Source organism: Pseudopipra pipra, chromosome 6, assembly GCF_036250125.1.
Source record: "Pseudopipra pipra isolate bDixPip1 chromosome 6, bDixPip1.hap1, whole genome shotgun sequence".
Lineage (NCBI taxonomy): Eukaryota > Metazoa > Chordata > Aves > Passeriformes > Pipridae > Pseudopipra > Pseudopipra pipra.
The window spans coordinates 54810592-54831840 of NC_087554.1; the positions used below are offsets into that span (position 1 = coordinate 54810592).

General features: G+C 38.3%; 1 protein-coding gene across 15 annotated transcripts in view; it reads right to left on the bottom strand.

Moving 5' to 3' along the window:
• CDC42BPB (CDC42 binding protein kinase beta) overlaps positions 1-21249 on the bottom strand; it is a 94346-nt gene that overhangs the window by 66197 nt on the left and 6900 nt on the right. The gene's annotated exons all lie outside the window — the stretch shown is intronic.

Here is a 21249-nt window from a genome sequence, read left to right on the forward strand (position 1 = left end):
GAAAAAAAAAAGAAAATTCAATTATAAAGAGAAACACTGCAAGCCAAAATAATCCATAAACCAAAGGTCAAAAGTACTTGTTGCATACCCAGAGCAACAGTAAATATTCAACTATTAGAACTACAGAAGGAAAAAAAAGTTATTAACACTATTTAATTAACACTTAAAAAGTTTTTTAAAAAGTTCAATTGTATGAGTGGCTCTGCCTTGCTGCTAATGAGTAATGAGTAAAGTGGTCTTTCAGAAGGATTCCCCCCCTTTCTTTAGGGCTTTGTGAATCACTAAAGGACCACGTGAAAGGGAGATAGCTCATTCATTATTGGTAAACCCTAGAGACAATCTGTCCTACCCTTCAGCCTCTAGATTAATTCTCTTCTTAAGCAGAGTGCAACTTTACTTTTTATTATTTCAGCTAGTACCAGCTAAAGCTTTAACAGCCGACTCTCAAGAGAGAGCTGTCTCTACTCAACAGCAATGAAACCATTTCCCACAAGATCTGTGGCTAATTTAGGATTTTTACTTTGAACTATCTTTTCTGTTAAGCAACATTCACCAGATCTCAATTAGACCAAGTACTGAAGGGCTCCAGCCTAAAAGATGTCCAGTGATTAACTAACCCACACTTACTTTATTCTGTGGTCCCACTGAATTCATGACACTTCTCAAAATATTTGGTTGATAAATACTACTGCACCTGCAGCTCCATCAATTTTCTCCTCTCCAGATCACAGCATGGGGATCACTATTTAGATACAACGTTCGTTACAGTTCACTACTCTGATTATGAAGATCAAATGAATAAGGAAAAACAGTGGTGCAAGTGCAAGCCAAACTGCACAAGAGCAAGTACGCACAAGCAAAGCAGCAGCTCACTCTTCAAACTAAGCACAAAAAGATCGCTGGTCTTCACTTCATTACAAACATTATTAGACTAAAAAGAATGAAGTTTTTCAACACATGCATTTTTCCCATGTGCAATTGAATAAAATATCACAGAACTACTACTTGTAATTCAGCCCAGACTCCTGTTTTACCTCACCTTACACTATGATTAAGCTAATGAGTTACAAGCCAAACAGAATTCCTACAAGAGGGGTCATTGCCTTGACAGTGTATTTTGGATGATAACACAAACAAACGTACCCTTACAACCACACAGACAGAAGTCTGAACCAGAGACTGCAGATTTCAGTATAGAGTCTAACCAAGAAAGCCTGAAAACCTCTCAGCAAAAAATCATCAGAGTTAAAAAAATGAAGAAACAGCTGTACTGAAGAATAACCATGCTGCTTCCTTGCAGTTAGGAGAGGTGTTACTGAAAAGGTTTCCTCCAGAAGTAATACCCCTTTCACTGCATGTTTCTTGTCTACCCAAAGTATGAACTTTAATAATGAGACTCTACTAGCTTTTCTGCTAGACTCCCTATTTCAGCTGGACAGAAATGCCTACCACAGTCTTCCTCACCACGAGGTCATTGAGACTATCACCCCAAACCCCCAAATTGTTTATAAACACCACCTCAAACCAGTTAGAGACCTATACCAGTCCAATCAGACACCCATACAAGTAAATACCACTGCTGATGCGTGTGATATATGTCAATTATTCTGCAAGGTTCTCTCACCTCCTTCCCACCAAACCAAGACAGATTGAGGAAGCACAACAGCAGACAAGAAATAAACATGACAGTTCCATTATTAAGTATGAGGTTGCTACTACAGAAAGTGGGTCTTTGGACTAATTTTGCAGAACATTAGCTTCTGTTATTAAAATTCAAGGAGAGGGGAAATGAAATCTAGTAATTTTATTTCTGGAGTCACTAACCCAATAATAATTTTTGTTTTAAATAAATAACAAATTTTAGCAATAGTTCTGATAAGCAAACAGAACATCAAAATCATAGAATCATAGAATGGTTTAGGTTGGAAGGGACCTTGGGACACCTTCCACTAGACCAGGTTGAACACTGCCAGCAATGGAACATCCACAACTTCTCTGGGCAATAAAATAACTGGTTTAAGAATAAAAAACCCTGTTACTGTAAATTGAACACAAGCAACATTCAAAGCAGGAAGACAATCTATCAAAGTCTAAGCTGTCTTGTACACTTAAAAAAAAAACAAACCTATATTTTTGTTGACTGGTGACAAAATATTTTGTCTACAAACTTCCTTGCTTTGAAGTGTATCTAACTTCACATCACCAAAACTGGGATTCAGTTTAGAAATGCATAAAGTGGTATAAAAGCAAGTAAATTCGATTAGTTTTATATTTCAAAAGATAATAAATATTACGTATCAAGCAGAGAACATACTTTAATTTCAGTAAGCAGAAGAAATAGTGTCTGCAGGGAAGGGCATGAACGCCACCTTTCTAGGAATTGTACCCTTGAAGAAGGAAGGATGAGCAGCCCTCATTCTCCTGACCACCATTTCAATTAAAAAACTTCAAGAGTTTTAGTTGATCTTGTTTTGTCATCGCAGTTGGTCAACTGTAGTGCTTTTAAAATTAATTAATATACGTAAATGAAAAAAGTATTTTCTCCTAAAAGGAAGTTACTATTTTTACAAGCCATTTGTGCACTTAACTGATGTTTGCTTTTAGTATTTAGTAGGTGTTGGTGTTTGGAAACACAGCAGCTTCAGTGGCCTCTCTCTTGGAAAGCACTAAACATGAATATTTGAATGTACAAAAATATTTTAAATTGGACAGGACTTCTCTTGAAATAGAAAAATTCGAGTCTTATAATAAAACCTAATATCCACAGAATCTCATCATCACAGAGACCACAACAAAAGTTACACATCAAGTCAGAGTTCAAAGGAGGCAACAGACCAGTAATTCATTTAAACTCATATTTACTTTATTAGCACTTGTTTACACCAGGATGTGACCTGCTGCATTTAAGTACTGGATTTCACAATTTCTATCTCTTAGTAAGTTAAATCAAAAAATATTTCCTATTTGCTTTCCTGCTCTCCTTCCAGGAGGCTGCTGTTCCTCAATCTGCAAATATCCAGATCAGTAGCATGCACAGAACTGGCAAAACCGAGGGAGCAGAAACTTCCACCAAAAAGTAGCAGAGACAGGCTGTGTTTGCTGTGCTTGCCAGAACAATGCCAAGTGATTTATCACTATCTAACTGGTAAAAAGCTCCAGCTTCTCCTTTTCTATATCACTATTTGATAAATAGGGAACTCGAGACAAACTTATCTCCATATACTGGAATGAATAATTACACTTTACTGATTAGTTTTGATCCTAATATTGAAGGCAGAACTTATGATTTAGAGTTGATTTAATACTTAATGAAAGTATTTCATCCTGGCAAACAGAAGCCTTAGCTGTGCTGGGGGTTTTGTTGGCAGTGATTACTGAATTTTGTTATATATACACACTGTTGTCAGGGTAACATTAGCTGAGAGTAATTGCAAGAGTTTGTTTATTCATGACTGTGAGGATGTAATCAGAATTTGGGATAGACATTCTACATGCAAATATTTGTATGCATCACTGCCTTTTCTCTCAAGCTCATTTTGCATTATTGTACTTATTCTTGTTTGGAAGAAGGGTGTTCTCCATAAGGCCAGACAACAAAAAAACCCAACAAAACCCCAAAGAACTAATTTTAAGGAGCCAAGTAATGTACGCTCTCAAGAATATAAAACAAAACAGTAACAGTCGATGTTTTGATTCATAATGGGAAGTGAAATGCCAACCTTTATTTCTTCATTGAACAGAGGGGTACATATGAAAGACATAATTTTCCACACGCAATTTCTATTCTGATCATATTCTCCTCTTCCACTGAGAGCTGGGATTAGGATATTTTATTTACACAAAAACATCAATTTGAATAATTTGAAAATACAATTTAAAGCACAGTCACAGGTAAACAGGTTTGTGATTTAGGTTTGAGAGCTGGTGCATCTCCACTGCAGTCAATCTGTATTATGCCACCCGATAGAAAATATTTGAAGGCTGTTTCAGAATGACTAAAAGCTGCAGGAAATGCCAGTGGAGACGATCTGACACAGCAGACTGGGCACTCTGCACTGCTACCCCAGGAATGGGTGCTCACCAGCCTCTCTCAACGTCAGAAGCTTTTGCCAAATTGCCTCTCATTTCTGAAGGCAGGTCAGGGAAGGATGGCGGTATTGTCAACATCACCCTCAAAAAATAAAAGGTTACCTCTTCCCACCTAGAATGCCATTAAAAATGAGAAGTGTTGAGGTATATTTTAAATTTTTACTTTCTGTTCAGATTCTGAATCATTCAATTTATGTCCATAATTTACCATCTGGAATCACACCAGCCAGCACCTTTACATCAGTGGGCAAAAGACTACCTGCTAGGTTTATGGTAACTACTGCTTCAGTGGTGGAATTATCCAATGCCTGTAATTTGAGGACTCCTCCCTATTTTGTTAGGCAGTGCAAGTTTCCAGAAATTCACAAAAATCACTCAGCTGAAGCTGCCAAATGTTCAAGAACATCTGATGTTTTGTATCATTGGCAGATTCAAGTTTTAAATAAATGTGACAACTGCAAGCAAACAATACACAGACTCACAATTCAAGTTGAAAGGGACTAGCTGGTCTCTAATCCAACCTCCTGCTCAAATCACTGTCAATACTGATTTCAGACCAGGTTACTCAGAGTTCTGCCTGGTCAGGTTTCAAAAACTTCCAAGGATGGAGACTCCATGGGCTCTTGGAGAACCCTGCTCATATACTGGACTGCCTTACACCGGGTAGTTTCACAGTTTGGAACCAATCCTGTAAGTGATTTGAGGTTTAAGTCATTACATATCATGACAACAACACTGAGGTAGATCTACCCTGAAGGTACGTCCAAACCGTCTGGTCAGACACAAATTCATCTGCCACCACAGTCCCTTTATCTACTCATCCCCTTTACAAAACATTGTGGTAGGCAACTATGTGGACTGCAAAAGGTTAACGTCAGGGAAACAAGAAAATGACGCAGATAACTGTCTGTGGAGCCACATTCCCATCAGGCAGATATAATATTTTATTTAAGATGTTTTCTTTGGAGAAAGAACATGAAAGAGCAGCAAGTTTTACCATTTCTCTCAACCATCCCTCTTCACTTACATTCTAGAAATCAAGTAACTTGTTTGCCCTCTGTGCACCCTTTTCAAAGAAACAGCATTCCTATGACATTGCTACTAAAACAGAAGGCTGGCAGGTTTAACAAGTTAGTGCTTGTATACACATCTTGGAAGATACCCACACCCAGGTAGCCCCAACCTGCTCACTAGGGTGATAAATACCTGTTACAACCCACACTTCAGTTTTAAAGAAGTACAATCGCCTTGCTACCCATTTGTGAAATTTTCCCTGTATTTTAAAAATGTACATTTTTTTATTCTTCCATCTTTTGCTGACTTCAGTTTTAATTTTTCCAAATATAGACCCTTGCCTCCCTTTTCCTGTGCTGCCTGTTTCCTCTTACTGTCAACCCGAGTGAAAGCTTTTTCCAATCTGGTTTCCTAAGGAAATAAGGTGACCTGGCGGCAGCCAGCACACACCAAGCTGCAAAGCATCCATGGTCATGCAGGGACAGGGAAGCAATACAACACAGAAGAGGGAAGAAAGGAAGAGTGCAGCAGAAAAGGGAAGGTAGTACAGTGGGAAGGGCAGGGGGCTATTCCACTGAACCCAGTAAAGGAGGTAGATACAAATTCTACAGGGTTCAAACTTCACCGAAGTTCTGCTGTTTACAAGCCAAAGGTGACACATTCTGTGTTCTCTGACACATTTTCTGCTTGCCCTCCCTACTGTTTTTATGACATACATACACACACTTCCATTGCTCTGTCTGCCTCTTGCTCAATGATCCGATTCTCCGTCATTCATCAACATCCATTAGACCAGTGCAGTGGTGCAAGACTTTGGTAATCACTACAATGACACAAACTCCACAACCTGGTTACCTCTTGCAAAGTGCCTACAGCCCTTGCAGAACAGCCTCCTGATACGACGCTGCTTCACACACTGTTAGAGTCCTCTTTATTCCCCGAGCAAGGGGCCATCCAGTTTTACAGTGCCTGGATACTCAGTATTTCCAAATTTTAAGATGTTCTAACAGCATTTATCGGAACTAAAATGACAGTAGAAACAGACATTAACTCAACAGCAAGAAAGTCTGAGTCTTCTTAAGGTTGATTTTTAAAGATAGTAAGTAGTAGCTAATTATTAAATATCATATTTTTCTTTATTTGGTATCCAAATACTTAAAAAACACTCAAGCTCTTCTGAAGAACTATTGTACAGAGGTATCCATTTGCAGCCATGATTATGGATTTGTTTATTTTATAAAAGCTTTCTGGCATATGTGAAAGAGTGTTTGACCACTTTCAATCAGATACCTTGCTGACACTTAACAGAACTATGAACTGGGACAAGATTTGGATTAGATAATTACATGCAACCCCCTCAAAAATTTAAAAGGATAAAAAGATAATTAGTTTTAGGCATAAACCAAGACTGAGTGCTCATAGCTTCCGCATTTTGCTCTGTAAGTGGCTTTATCAATTACAGAAGACCTGACTGTGGTATTTAGAATTTGTACACTAGTCTGTGATAACTGCATGAAAAATTTATCACCAAGCTAAAGGGTAATGGCACTGGGAAACACTTTGAAGAAAAATATTGAGTAGTAGTTCTGATGTTGATCCTATTAGTGCTGCTAAATTTGCCAGCAGAAGAGCCAGGCATTTACCTTGAAACATCATCTGTGTTCACTGTTACTCTTTTTGTGTGGCAAGCCCCAAGTGCAAGAGCCATACAGAAGGACTCAATCAGCAGCAACATGCCAGCTCGCTGATGAATGTTACCACAAACACTTAATAGCTGGCTATCTGCCTGACTAGCCCATTCACTGCTTTTCATGCTCACAATGAAAGGACACCAAAGATAATATGCAAGGTTTGAACAGACTAGAAGAAAGGAACACACAGATGGTTCCCAACAGCCCAAGTGAAAAACATGTTGCCAGTTTAATCAAAGCCACCGCATGTGTCTTTGAGAACTAAACAGCAACAGTGTTCTAGCAGGTGAGAGGAAGTAAGTGCTGGCTTACATACCCAAAAAAACCAACAAATGACTATTTGCTGTACTCATATATATGCAAGACCTTAGTTTACCAAAAGAAAAATAATGGTCAGGTAAAATAAAAACAACATGTCAATCAGACCTAAAGGTTAATGGCATATCCCAATGCTACAAGGGATGCAAGTACAAGGAGAAGAACCTTATATCAAACAGAGGGCAAAGCTCAGCAACCAATTTCTCAGCTTACTGTTGTGTTACTGTCATGGAATGATCCAAATTTAGGGAAGTATAACTTGGTCTCTAGAAACAATTCAGGCAGGATTTGTATTTTCTTTTTCTTTTTCCCCCTTCCAAACATTGGAGTTGATCTTGGAAGATGGAACTATTAGTACTAAGATTGAAGAAAAACGTGACTGTGAATAGCGTTTTGTTTGGGAAAGCCAGAAGTGACTTACTATCCACACAAACCCGGTGAAGCTTCACAACATGTAACATTTCAGACACAGCAGGAAAAAAAGACTGAACAGTAAAAGAAAACCTGCACCTTCGGAAGTGCTCATCAGGGCATTTCAGAAAACATTCAGCAGCTTGAAATGAAGTTCTAGCCCAACTAGAATGAAAAAGCTCCCAGAGAAATTATGTTCCTTACTGCACTTTGTAGTCCAGTTTTTCATACCTCTTTCAAACTTCTCACATTTGTTTGGGAGAGGGAAAGCCAATATGCCTCTCTAACCTTTCCCTAGGGTTTCCAGCTCCTTCAGCAGACTATCCACCAACCATGGATTCACTGGTGGTTCATCAGCCTCTTCAGCCTTAGAGCCTTCACTGACTAACCTACCCAGCAGAAGCCCCGCCTCTGCAAGCTGTTATTCTTTGAAGAGACTGAAACAAATGTATCTTGCTTCTACTCAAATTTGGTAAGATTTACAAAGGTGGTACTTTCCTTCCTCCTAAGCCTCGCTAAAAAATACAAAGAAAAGATTACTATTCAATAGTAAAGAAACTTTTCCACTCCTATATAACTGCTGATACCCAATGCCTTCATAGGCTTCATCTTCAGTCCTTTTATTTTCCTCAAAACGATCATACCCAGCCCAGAAGACACATGTACATCAAGTCCTCTTTTGAATTATACATTTTCCTTGTAACAGTCTGACATTCCAGACATCTCAGACAACTGAATAGGGAGCTACATGACCACTTTAATTCATAAAGGAAATTAATTCTGCTGCTGAAAGAGCTTCTCCTTGTTCCTTCCCATCACACTCCACTCTATCGTTTGGATCAACATTAGCATTCATGTGTATGCCAAACCAGGAAACATTTCCAGGTGAAAGCTGACTTGTCTGTCCCATTCCATCCCATCCCACCAAACCATTGACCCAGTGGGACTCAGATACAGCTGTAACGTTGGCACCCCAGTCCAAGGCAGGGAGAAGGACAAGACTGGAGAAGGGCAAAATGGCTTTTGGAATTGATGTGAATCTGGCCTGGACTGCAGTGAGCATGGAAGTGCTATGCCAGAGCCTGTTTCTAGTCAACCTGTACCAAATTAGCACAGGATCTTCCAAGATACATGTCAAAACACTGTAAGAAATGGATGTGACACACCACAGAATGAAATCTCTGTTTAATATAGCTTTATTCATGCCTCAGTTTTTCTGTACTCCTAGTTCAGGGCCAGATTTTGCAGGTGTTGGAGAGGCCATTTAAGCCACAGCAAATGGCAATCGCATATTGAAGCACATCAGTAATGGAAAAATTGTTTCAGGGTTTTACATGAATCGCTAGTTCCAAACAGTAACATTTCAATGATTCCATTTCTTTTATTCCATAACAACGTTGTAAATATTGCTAAAATCCACTTATTTTACTGCATGATGAATAATCTTAAAAACATGGTTAATTATTTTTTTTGTAGAATAGTTTAAGAATTATGACTGCTCAGAAAAAGAACTTTGATATCATCACTTACTTTTCAGATGGTTTCAAAGTAGAGATTAAGAATATCTCAAATTTGAGCTCACCCAAATTTCAACGACATAGGATGAAACTAAATTTCATCAGACCTAGCACCTCTTGCACACCCTGCTAAGAAATAAAATAACTCCAATCTGATGACCACACTGTGCTGATATAAGCTTACATGCACTTACATTAATTAAGCCACCACTTACATCACCAATGTATGAGCAAAGTTCTAATTCCTGACTGCACGCTTTATTTCACTTTAGAAGTAAAACTTAGCAAAAAAGTAGCATCAATTACTTACAGCGAATGCACATCTTTTTTTTTTTTCTCCAGATATATACAAGATATTCTCTCAAGTTACTATAAACTTAATGTATGCATAATGTAACAGAACAATTAATACTTTACACTGGTGCTGTATTTACCACATGCCAACTCCTTTATTTTAGAGGTTAGAGGTTTCTATGAAGTTCTTCTAGCCAAAGCACCCTACACAAACGCACTTAAGAGTGACAGGAATGAAATCCACATAATGAGGTATCCCTTTTAATGACACAACCATAGTGGATTGCTGCAACCAGAGGGGCAGTTCTGGAGATCGCTCTCTTCCTTGTATCAGCTCCAACAAATCCAACTGGTCTCACCTCACTGACCTGATTCTACTCACTAAATCAGCAGGATCCTGAGACACACAACACAACTATCATCCTGTAATTTAACAAATTGAATCATCATTGCTGAAGGGTCGTGAGAGGCTGCTGGGCCAGCACAAGCAAGAAGGGTAAAGGAGCGCAGCTGTTCTTCAGAGGTCACTGTCCCAAGTGGCACAGGGTGTGATGAACTGCCCACACATCAGCCTTTGCTGCCGTCCAGTTGCTGCAGAGGTGGCCTGCCTTGGTGCTAACACCCATGGAAAGCTGGATCAGGGAGCAGAGATAAACAACAATTACCTTTTTCCTGATGCTTCAGTTCCCAACCATATCAACACCACAAACTAGGAAACATAAGACTAAGGATCAGCTTACAGTGCTACAGAACTGCACCTGATTTTTATTTTTTTGATGGCTCAAGGCTGCAACACTACACATATAAACACCCTGAGCTGTTTTTCAATTTCAAGAGTTCAAGTAGCAGCAGCAGCTACTGTAAGTACAGGTGTGGCACATCTTTCTCTTCACTTCCTTCTAAATGGCAGTGTACAGGAGGACATTTTCTCAGACATTACTCATCTTCTTTCAAAAGTTGCCCGGAGCTTGAGATCTAATTAAAAGGTCACTGAAAGTCATATTTTTGCCATAGGAAAAGGCCACGAAGACATGCGACAACAATTACTGTAACCAGGCATTAGAATATTTGGAGTAGCTCAAGTTACTCCGAAGGAGTGAACAGGGAGATTGCCTTTAATCCTGCAGAGAATACTTACAAGTCCCATGCTAAGATTTGCTACACATTATAGTGGATGGCTCAGAGTGGCTTTTTTATTATCATAAATACTCTCACTCAGTTCCCTCTCCAGACCAGGAAATCTAGAGCCAAGGCCATTCCGTCTCAGTCTACTAATTCCAATATCAGCAGCTGGGAGCAAGGAAGTGGAAGACCATTTACAGCAGCACTGTCTTCATGGACTCCAGGTGCTAAAGGTCACTACCAGCAAAACATTAGGAGCATGGCAAGCCACCTGTAACAGCAAAATCACTGGGGTTTGGGTCATTCAGAAGGTAAGCGCATCTCCAGAGGGCATGTCAGGATGTTTTTGAACACTTACTGCTCAGACAGGATGTAAAAAGTGTAAAAAGTAAAGAGAAATATATCTCTCAGCCTTCCAAGATGTGATGAAAACTTTATCCAGATAAGGCAACGTGCTTCTAATTTCACTTCGCAACTTTTCCCTAATGTCTGACACTGACACAGCATATTTCACAATTTGTCTATATCTATCCCCAGGCTTTTCATATACTACAGTTAAAATTTAAAATGGGTAAGGAAGGTCTAAATTTTTAGCAGGTGGAGGAAGGGGAGAATCTACTGGAAAACTTGGCCTTAGATACAGATTTCTAAAAATGGAGTCAAATTGTATGGTACATGGATCATTAGCTGTACAGAATTTTTTATAAGTAGTAATGGTTCAAAAAAAACCCACCCTCAAATAAAAAATTCCCAAAATGTCATTATTAGGAAATAAATCAAGAAGCCTGCAGAATACTGTTTTAGAATACTGCCCATTCCAGCTATCAGTTTGCTAGCATCAACTAATTAGTCTGAAGTTTCAGACTGACCAAGATCATAATGCCTGCTATTACATAAAGAAAAAAAAGCCATTTAAATCTTGCCTGGAACCAGGGTTTGTTTTTTTAACACACATTGAATAGCCCTGAAAGAAAACATTTTGGATAAATGATAATTTAGAATATTAGATACATGACAGTTTACACATGTTTGAATTTTTAAACTGTCCTTTAAATCAAAAAGTCATCCTTAGGGAAGTCAAATCCTGGAACAGTTAGGAGTGAATTTTTAAAATCTAACTGATTTACAGCATGACTAAACAGCTTTAACATCACATATATATGCAAACCATATGGAACAAGAATCTAAAAATAGAACACCATGCCTTTTCCTAGAGACATTTCCAAGTCTCCAAGCATTATAAATTCAGTTTTCTCTTGTACAGGCAGGATGAAGTTCTTCCTTCTTCTCTCCCCCTCATTCTGCATTTTTATCATGTTTTCCTATCCAAATTTTTGCTAATTTATGTACAGTACACTGAATAAGCTCTTTCCCCTTATCTCAGTATTTTGTGTATCAAAGAACAGTCTTGGGTTTGATTTTGTTTAGTATTTATAGCCTGTCTTTTCCTAACATCTTTGCTGTGATATCTTTTAAATTCTTAAATCCAGTTTCTGGATCATGATTTTAGAAAAGCTCTCAACAGACTGCCAACCCACATGATGTGGTGTTTAATGGCCATGCTTCTAGGCATTCCCAAACCTCTTGTAGGCTCCCGGCCGCTTGTATCCTCCACACTAACATTCCAATGCAGAACATACCTCCCATTACTGCACACTCCAGCATGATCAGCAGCAGTCCAAGATCCCTGGGTTCTAGCTTCTCCCTCCTTCTTGCCTTGTATTCTCAAAGCCGGTAAGAAACAAAACTCTGTTCAATCACTGCCCTCACAGTTGTAGATATCACATCTCACCTTTATGTCTTGCTCCTCAGTTTTTCAAGGAAGGCATATCAAGTGAGGATTATCCCAACAAGTTTTTGTATCAGATGAAGTATCAGATAGAACATTCTGCTTTTAAGCTTGTCATTTTAAACACAACTTCACTTAAATTTAGGTGTAAGATTATCCACATGCCATCTGTGTTTAATAAGCACCACATCCATAATCCTTTTGCCCTAAGATTTATTTCCACACATTTAGGCGGACAGTTCCTTTTCTTTACTCATCTACAGCCCATCTAGACTGGTGTGTTGATTTCAAAACAGAAAGTCAATTACCAGGGCATTTAGAACAAGCTTGTAGTACCCTGGCAATCTCAAATCTTCATCTGTACCTCAGGCTCCATTCTCTTGGCTTCCAACCTTTTTCTTTACTCATACTTGGAAATAACAACCAAACATTTGGAAGCTCCAATGCAACACCAGGGTGAGCAGCTGCATGCCAGTACAGATGCAGCTGGAAAACCCTACCAGTATAGATGTGCTTTTACAGCTTTTCATTTCCAGAGTACAAACCAGTGAAGATGCATTAACTTCCTTCCACAAATCTTTAAACATAGTACTTGGCCTCTGAGGAGACCATGAGAAGAAGAGGTGACCACAAGCAGAAGAATGAGGAATTTCAGTCAATCCTCAAAATACTTTAACCCACTTCAATGCAACTGGAAACTCTGCAAAGCAGTATAGACATTGAGTCAGTACTTACAAAGAGGAAAGCCAAATAGTTGTCTTTCTATCTCCTTATGCATCATTGTAGCTACACCCCATTCCCTTCTTTTTCCCCACATAGAATTTAATATTTTCCTTTACTAATTTGTCTCCAGTGTCATCTAAGTAAACCTTGGTTACTTTGCCCATTCTCTGATTCTTTTAGCTCTTAAGTAATATTTTCCAATTGCATCGACTCACTTTAAAAAAAAAAACAAAACACTCAGTCCCAAACCACAGTTTATGAAGACTGTCAAACTTTTCATCCTTGATAATGTAGTTCAGACAAGTTAGTTTCTTTTTTGATGCTAGCTGAGGCTATGTAATCCTTTTCTTCCATAAACTTCTTTGGGATTCTCTAACGGAAAAGTCTGGAAGAGATGTAATCTTTAATTTTTTGCTTTACTTTATAGTCTCTTAAGATAATATATATGCCACTCAGGTCATATTTATTTTTTTTTTTTAAATATCATGAAAAGGCTGCTCAGGACTGCTTGATAAATAACTTATCATTCCACCTTTGGGTTGCCACTGTGAATCTAGCAAGGACATGAATATTACCAAAAATGTTTTTAATCTCTTGGTAGTTTCATGGTCTTTGAAGTAACACACAAATTTCAATCTGGTTCATATGGGCAGGTACACACACAACACAAGTTTGTGGCAATTGTCTGCAAGACAGAGATACCATGCAGAACAGAGGGGAAAGAAGGCTGCGCTTATAAACTTGCATTTTTGTTGATCAAATTGTCTGTAAAGGAATTTAAGTCTTGAAGACTATTCTTCTGGCAACTATCCTAATGTTTATACCTTAACAGCAACAAAATTTCACTTTTATAATAATTTCAGGAAGCTTAACTCTTGTTTCCTATGTAATTTGAATTTTAAAACCAAGTCCATAGCAGCATCATTAAAAAAAATAATCCAGGACCATAAAAATCTTTAAAAAGAAGTAGCAGGAACAGTCATGTGTTAAACTATTCCACTTTATTATTTGCATGAGCAGCAAGTGTCACTTTGCCACTGTTTCTATTACTGTGCTCAGATTGGACCAGTAGTTACTCTTACACAGGAACAAAAATGCACCAAATTATTCTAAGAAATTTTACAATAGCAGAGTAGCTTGTGCAACTGCTGGCAAAAATTCGCTCCTGACTGATTGTTCTGCTGCATTTTAAAGGAAGGAAAGAAGCCAGAAGCATTCACAGCTATATTATATGAAACCAAAATTTAAGAAATTATTCTTTACTGAAGATCCACTCTATGAGAAAAGCATTTTCAAAGAACCAAGAAGTCAACCCGAAGTCTCATCTTTCTTACATGAGCATATTTGAATAGATCAAAACACCCAAGTCTAGTAAGAATCTTTATCTCATATGAAAAGGTTTTTTTGAGTGCCATCAGTTCCATCGCTCCTTCAAAATCTTCCTTTACAGAGATTTTAGTAAATAAACTCAACTTAAAAGTTTTCCTTAAAGTAGAAGAACTTCTAGAAGCACAGGTAAAGACATTTGGCCTGACCAATGTTTGTAGTATACTGATCAATATTTAAGACTTTAAATGATCTCTTTCCCACTCCTTTCTAATTCATGTACCTGCTTCTTTTTTATTCCAAGACTACAAGTTTTAAATCAAGTACTATGACTCCTCAACAATCTATTTCTGGATAAGTGTTAAAAGATTACAAGCTGACAGTGTTGATTTCCTCTTCCACAAATTGTTATGCACACCTAAAATTATTTCCCTGCCAATTAATTTTTTTTAAACACAAAAGTGATAACTAGCAGTCTCCACCCAAGTCTCTCAGAAAATGGAGAGGACAGGTTCTTAAGTGTTATATGGGACATGAAGGGGGAGGAAGAGATGAGGGCAAGGAGATTGAAGTAAGAAGTAGGTCTTGCCCATGCCTTCCTCTTGCAGAAAGATAATCCATTATCTTTCACCAGCTGTCACCCATTTCAGAGCTCCCCACAGAGCTCTGAAGGTAAATTACTGGAGCACATTTTCCAGTAAAGTCTCTGTATTATTTATTCTGTAGCTATCAAGCATACACTTAAAGAAAGAGCTATCATTACCGATGTGCAAAATGACATATTACAGCCATTGACACAAAAGGTCATTGCTGCAATGTGTGCACAAGCGTCTATTGCTTTTTTAAAGACATCACTGCAAAGTGCCTTCTCTAAATACAAATAGGAAATGAGAAGTGAAGTCTGAACTAAATGAAAGAGGAAATTAAGGACATGAGAGGAGGAGAATTATATTTCTCAGTAGTTTTAGCCAGCAAGACTCAGTAGAAAAAAAGAAGTTATTGCCATTATTTTACTATCTGCTTTTTCTTCCAAGGTACCTGGAAGTGTGCATGTACCAGAGCATCTGAAACAACTACAGAACACTTTGAAAAAAGTTTCTTCTGAAAAACTAACACACATTATAAACTGCTCACAGACACAGTCCTTGCCCCAGAAGGGCAGTGGACCATTACATTATATAGTACTGTCAATTAATGCCTTCATGACATAGCTGACAGTATATGTTCTCTGAGAAGGATGTCTACCAGACTTCTAGGTATTTAGGAATGTAAGAATTTTGGAGAATCTTATTATTTTCCAAGGAGTTTGCTGGAAGCAACACACTCAAAGACATAAATTCATTGTATGGAAAGTCAAATGGCACTTAGGATACCCTATAGGCACGACACACCACTAATAAAGGACTTAGTTCTTGGGTTTTGCCCCATTTATACATTGCTATCCTCATCACTGATAGCACTTCCTGTGCTATTTTCCATATATCAATATGATTTTGAAACACTGAATTTGTTGTGCACTTTGGTTAGCTCACTGTGCTATCATCAGTAAAGAACATCAGCATTAAAACCATGTCGCAAGTCCAACTTCATGTAGGTCATAAAGCTCTTATTCTACAGAGGAAGCAAAAAACCCCAGCTACTATCTCCCATTAAATCTTTAGAACTATGAGGAAGATTTGTTTCACCCTGTTGTTAGCAACCGCTTAGCCAGACTCCTTATAATGTCAGATATAAGGATATTAGGAACTCTACTAAATAGAGATCCCTTTGGGATATGAGAACATATCTAGAAGAACAGCTAAACCTGTATTTTTCATAAAGGATGATTCAGGCTCGCAGTCATGCAGGGATTTCAGGCTCTTCTGACACCTCCATGGAATAATGCTTTAAAATACTTCAACTGCTATCAAGGCCAAGAACCAGACATAAGGAAACCACACTTGAGAAAAAGCACTAGACATAAAACATAGGTTCAAAGTTCTTAAAACCTGTTCTGACAATTCTCTGCTAGGAACAAGGAAACTGGTGCTTTCTTTAAATACATGGCAGAACAGCATGAAAAAAAATTTAGTTTCCCTTCATTTACAAGCCCAGTTACAAGTTTGTCAATACTTACATTCAGAGTGTGGTAACCACCGAAGATTATCAAAAATTAATAGTAAAGGTACACAAGCTGTGTGAACTTCTTTATCTACTACAAGAAGAAGATTCTATTTCACATATTTCTTTCCATTTTGAGAAGTATGAAGAACAACTGTTTCCTATTAGAGCAGCCATGATGTAAAATGCATTTGTGAACACAGGAAAAAATATTATACTGAACCACACAGTAAATTCAGGTTGGCAGGGACCTCTGGAGATCGGAGTCCACCCTCCTACTCAAAGCTGAGATAACATCAAAATTCAATCAGGTGACACAAGGCCTGTCCAGCTGAGGTTTATCCCTTAGGATGGAGAGACTATCACCTTTCTGGGAGACTCTTCCAGTGCCAGACCACCCTCATGAGGAGTACTTTATGTCCCCCTGACTATTTGAATAGTCAGAATCCTCCTTGCCATAGACTGTGTCCACTGTATCTCCTTTTTGGCAGTGCACCCAGGAAGCATTTGTCTGTGTGTCCTCCCTAACCACACATCTGGCAGTTGAGGATCATGATCAGCCCCCCTTCTCCAGGCTGACCAGCCCCAGGTATCTCAGGCCTTTCTTGCATATCTTGTACTTCAGGCCTCCAACCACATCAGTGTTTACTGCCAGACTCTCTTCAGTTCCCCAGTGGTTTTTCTGTACTGGGAAGCCCAGAAGTAGACAAAGTACCCCAGAAATGGCCTCAGAAGTGCTGCAAAGAGACAAATAACCACTTCCCTCAGCCTGCTGGCTACAGTCTTGCAGATGCAGCCCTCTACACAGGCAGCTTCTGTTTCTACAATGGTGCACCACTGACTTGTCCAACTAATTGTTTACCAGGATTCTCAAATCTTTTTCTGCAAGGCTGTTTTCTAGCTGGTCATTCCCCAGCTTTTACAGCAAGACTTCACACTTGTCATGCTGAACTCCATGAGGTTTCACAGTGTGAAGGAAGCATAATGCTGGTATGCAAAAGGTGAAGGACAGAATGTAAGGTCTGCTATCCCCATCCTCAACAAGTGCCTGAAACTGTAAACACAATCTTTACGATGTTTAATACTATCCACAAGAACAGGAAGGTTATACCTAGACAACCTATAGCTTCAATTCTTTCGTAATCAACCAGGGTACTTCTGCTAATCCATGCATACCTTTAATGTTGAGGAAAATTACTGAAAGCCCTTTCCTAAGGGCAGTAAAAGCTTCTCCATCATCGAATTTTAATTTTTTAATTTAAACTTCTCCCCCTTCCCACCTTCTCAAAATGTTGAGTCTTTTATCTTTACAATTCACATCAGACAGAGTCAACTTCAGGATTCACAAGGATTGATTATTTCTAGCCATGGATGTAGACCTGCCTGGGTCAAGCCTGACTAGTATAGTCCTGTTCATAGAGCACTAAATCCAATCCAGTAAATCCTGCTGGCCCACAATATCACAAACACAGCGATAACCACAGTTCAGTTGCCTTAATAACCAGTAAATATTTCTAAGGGCAAGATAAAGACAGTGCATGGGCCTGATACAGCCTGCAGTTAGGCATCCCCACTGTATGTTGTCCTGTGTTATCTGGAGTATCAGGCCAGCAGGACCACAGTTTAAAAACAACTGTGTGTATATTGTCATTATTCCCAACTTAAATATAAACTGTTCAGGAAACCAAAGGCTGAACTTAGTGGTAATGGAAATCTTCAGTTACATAACAGACTAATTTAACACAGTCAAACTTAACTCCTCTCAGCAGCAATATGTTGCCACATGACTAAGGCATATTACTACAACTAGTTAAAGCTGGTCTGGAAAGAAAATGTTTGTGCTTCTTCCCTGTGACACAACTAACCTGCAACTTCTCAGAAAGTCTGCTCTGAAAGATGAAGCGTTGTGAGTTTAAGAAAAATACCATATTACCCTTAAAAGGCAGAAAGGTTAAATACCACAAACTCCAGCCTTCTCTCTGCACTATAACCCAACATGTAGCAATTACCAGCCCCATTAGGACATTTAGATCACTTTTAGCCTCTCGTACATGTAAAACTTTTCTTCTCACAGCCTCCTGTAGGAAGTCACATAGGGTGAGGTTCTGAATCATAATAATGTAGTTTCCTTTAGGGTGAGTAACTCGAGATCATTGCAAGACAACAAAGCCACCCTAAAAGGAACCACTGATAGCAAGAGCACAGCGAGACCTCCTCCTTTGCTTAAAGAACATACTAACAAGAAAGAAGATGTGGCCAGATATTACATGGCCATTTCTCACAGACATAATGCAAATGCTCAGACACAGAAACCTAATTTTAAAATTTTAATTTATTAATATCATTAACATTAATAATATGATATATAATATTATTATTATTTTAAAATTAAAATCTTTAATTTAAAATTTTCAATAGAAGCTTCTTACTTAAGCACACCTATAGGTATAGGAAAAACACATTTGCTACTCTCCTTTGGATCCAGAGTCCAAGAATGGACAGAAGCCTGCAGAACAAAGCCTGCAGTGCCTGCACACTGGGCATCCATCTCTCATGGCTAACAAGAGACAAGGAGGGCCCAGACATGCAGCCATTACACACAGAAATGGGGGTGGAAGGAACTACACAGGATGACCTAACTAATCCTATCAGAAGAAAGAGCTAAATTTAAAGACTAAACATGCATCTTAAAAAGCAAACCTTTAGGAGCATATTTCAAAATGATATAATAGGATCTTCATGCCTGAAGTCACCCTCCTGCTGTTTCTACTCTGCCTTAATTACAGTAAAATAGAGAGACACTCAGAACACTCACAGCTTTCCTCATTGATAATCCAAGTCACATGGGCAGCAGTAAAGCCAACAGCAACACAGAAAAGCTCCATGAAGAAGCCAGCTTTTGAGGAAGGATACGCAAAACGAAGATCATAGAAGTGATGTAACTGCAGCAGAAATCCAAAGGTGTGCAAGGCAATGAAAACATCCCCATCCACCCCAAAAGTACACACGGATCTCTTGAAGAGGCAAAGGGGGAAACAGGGACAGAAGAATTCCTCAAGAGTGGGAAAAAGGTTTCAGATGCCCCACCAGTATTACTATGCAATTACTAGAAAACTTGTCCTTCCTCAGATGAGGACAGAGATTTCATCTATCCAGGGAAGGCACACAGTTTAACTCTTAGGCTAAGGGACCATTACTAGCAGGGCAATCATAATGTACAACAACCCCCCCCCCCATACTTCTGTAGTGGTTGCTATGTTTTGGGTAAAATTATACCACCTATAAAAAGAATGAATCCACAACCCGTGAACTACATAGTCCGAAATAAAAGTACAATATTGCCAGAAAAACAGTGGTTTAAGACTTCTTTAAGACCGACTTTCACATATCTACCTGAGTTTAAAACATGTGTCATCTTACTTATTATCTTTCACCTAATTGTTTAATGACAATTAGAATAATATAACCCAGGTTTAAGATGAATTAAAATCCAGACAGAATTTTGTACAGACTTTTCTAAAACCCTAAGCATGCACATCTTGCTAAACTGGCACAAACATATTTCAAGTAGGACTTCACAAAGTTTATCCATGTTTATTTTTATGTTGGAAAACAACTATAAATGGTGAAAAGAATTTGAAATTTGTGCTGCTTCTGATCTTTTCTCTTCTTGGCCTTTTGTAGAAAGGCAGCTATATGTATTCAGCCCTCAATGGCACTGCACTTAAGCAAATAAAGAACTATATCTCAGCCTTTATTAATGCACATCTGGTTAATAAATTCCATTAATTTTCAATGATTCAGTACTTGGTGAAGACACCCCACCAGTTTGAAAAGCTCAGATTCCCTTATAGAGGTCTCAGGTTGGGTGTCCAAAGATACTAATCACATTTGAAGCTTTAGGCCATGGTTAAGTAATAACAGGTTTCAGTGTTAAGACCCTGATGACATGAATGATAGAAATTAAGATCTCAGGCACTTCAGGATGCCTAAGGCCTCAGCTGGAAATGATGGATGCACACACTTAATCTGAATGCACTCTAAGTATATCTACAGACATGATTACTGAGGCCTATGCAAAATCAGGGCTTAAGAAAACAGTGTGTAGTTTCCTATTGAAGAAAGCTACATTCATTATAGTGAACAAGATCTTTATAAATGAAAGCTTGCATTCTGGCAATCTGCATACGCCGATGAGAAAAATAGGGTGGAAGATTTTAGTGTTAGGAGAGAGCTGAAATGAGCAGATCACAGTGAAACACAGAGCAAATGACAAAAATCCTTAGAACTGGAGAAGCTTTTTAAAATTAAATCTCTTTTCTTAAAAAAAAATAAATAAATTAAAAAATAAAAACCATCACAAAACCTAGAGCTTCGCTGAGAGCATATTATTGAGCATGATACAAGCCCTTTGGTAACTACATCGAGAATACACTGGAATTCTCAAGTGTACCTTATGAAAGACCTAGGAAATTAATCTCAGCTCTGTTTAAGGCATTATCAAAGGCAACAATATGGCAAAAAGCTTTAACAAGCCACTTCTATTTTTCTAAAAAGTTGGTTTATGGTCCATCATCCTACTAATCTTTTCAGACTTGGGTAATGAAAAAGATGAACGTATAAAACTTTTCCTAATCCTATTCTGTTAACAGCTCAGATAAATTTGCAATTGTTAAGGTAAGTATTATAATTCTTCCTTTTTGTAATACCCATCTAAAACCAGCCGGCATTAATTGCTTCAAATTACATGCAAAGGATAAAATATAATTTTTATAAATACAAAGAACCTGTAGTTTAACGTTCCCAACTAATCTCAACTACAGATCAACATTTTTAAAATCTGAAACATTAATAT